Genomic DNA, 2,003 nt, shown 5'->3' with positions numbered 1-2,003 from the left:
ACGTAAAATGGAAATTTAAACATAAAAAAAATTAACGCAACTTATAGCATTTAACAGAATTTAAACTGGCATAGCTAGTCTAGTCTAGTCTGCACGGTTATTGCCGAAGTGTCGCGCAGCTGCGCAACTTATCCGGCTCTTGAAAATTAAGCCCGAAGGGCGCTTGACTTTGAATTTTTCATGACAAGTTTCTAGGATGTCAAAGGTGGTTACAGGGGGCGACCATGAGTCGCAAGGCCAAAGAGTGGCGCGCGCATCAAGAAATTTGCAAAGCAGGAGCCGTGAGGATCTGTATGATATGTTTGTGTTGTATCATAAAAGAGACACAGACAGAATCCAATAGATTCAATCATGACATCTGAATTAATATATATCATAACAATTAAATATAAGCATACATTATTACATAAAAACAAGTGAAAAGAACATACAAACTAAGCATACAAATAATAAATGAGAAATAAAATAAAATACACTATATACAATATATACAATATATACAGGCACTGTGCATTCCCATCATGATATTTTTACGTGGGAAAATTTAAGTCCCTGGCGAGGTGGGCCGCGAGCGGTCTTAGTGCAGCATCTTCTTCAAGAATTACATAATCTAACACATTTAAATCGGTCATATGGTTGCATTCTTGTGCCTTGTTGAAGAATTTATTATTTGCTTTGTGTAGATATGTTTCTACAGATTCCATTTTCAGATCATTGTGCAGGGTTTGATTCGAGACATAATAGTGAGCGTTTGTTATCATTCTAAGTACTTTATTTTGAATAATTTGTAGCGTGTTCAACTCCTTTTTCTGAACTGTTGCCCAGGCCGGAGAAGCGTACGTAAAAATAGGACGTATAATGGAGTTATAAATATGTCTCTTCCTCTTGATGTCTAATTTGGAGGTCGCAGACAGGAGTGGCTTAAGACTTTGAATTACTCCAATAGTCTTACCTTTGACACATTTTATATACTCTTTCCAGAGGAAATTAGCACTATATTTTAAACCTAAGTAAGTAGTAGTTTTTACAACTGGTACAACAGTATCAAATAGCAACATTTGTGCAGTTAATGGGTGATTCATTTTATTCTTTTTAAAAATCATAAGCTTAGATTTATCCGCATTAATTGCAATTTTCCAATTGGCACACCAGGTTTCAAGTTTCGGCATAAATCTTTGAAGTTTCTTAATCGCAAAATTTGGCGACCCATACTTGACGGAAAAAAAAAAAAAAAAAAAAAAAAAAAAAAATGTGGAACGCTTCACGATTTTGCGTGTCATCCTTGCGCAGGGGCCATGCTAATCTTCTCTGTATCGTTCCAATTTTAGTATATGTATTGCCGAAGCGAGTCTGGCATAGCTAACTAACAAAGGATATTAATAAATTAATTTTTTATAAAGTTTTAGTGGTAATTTTTCATGAAATTTATAATCTAAAAAAGATTAGAAAAAGGAAGTTAAGTAACTGCATGACCTTATCTATAAAAAATGTGAGATTATTTTCTTCACTTTTGTTAATCTGATACTCTTATAGTGAAAATTGCTTCTTGTTGTGTTTAAATTTCTTGTTCTGTTTTTAAAAATTTACCAGTTAATAAAAAAACGAAAGTAAAATTTATACTTCTCTCCACCTTGCGCTCACAAATCATTATGCGAATATCCATTTACAGTCATTAAAGCCTGAAAAACGCATGTCTGCTATGCTATCGCCATGCGATGATTTGTAGATAATTTTTACCACGATATTTTCGACGGCGATGTTTTCAAACTGTGAAGTTTATGAACCGCTTTATTTTGGACGACGATATTTTGTACCACGATGTTTTAGAACTGCGATGTTTTTTCTTTGCTTTATTTTCTCCTACGATGTTTTTACCACGACTTTTTCGCCTTGCGTTTTTTTCTCCGCGGCGTTTTCGTCCGCGTTGTTTTATGCTGTAACCTTCAAAAGTAGTCCTGAAAATTTAGGAATATTACGCTGATTCTTATTGCTTTAACTCCTCC

General features: G+C 34.3%; 1 non-coding gene across 1 annotated transcript; it reads right to left on the bottom strand.

Moving 5' to 3' along the window:
- Nucleotides 1-1,245: 1,245 nt before the first annotated feature.
- LOC118191908 (U6 spliceosomal RNA) lies at nucleotides 1,246-1,352 on the bottom strand. Its single transcript, XR_004758694.2, has one exon. It is a non-coding gene; the product is annotated as a U6 spliceosomal RNA (small nuclear RNA).
- Between the last annotated feature and the right edge of the window lie 651 nt (nucleotides 1,353-2,003).

This window comes from Stegodyphus dumicola, chromosome 2 (genome assembly GCF_044657685.1).
Source record: "Stegodyphus dumicola isolate Sdum_Otavi_A_Nest chromosome 2, ASM4465768v1".
Classification (NCBI taxonomy): Eukaryota; Metazoa; Arthropoda; class Arachnida; order Araneae; family Eresidae; genus Stegodyphus; species Stegodyphus dumicola.
The sequence above is the reverse complement of the archived record's forward strand: the minus strand, read 5'-3'. Positions and strand labels throughout refer to the sequence as shown.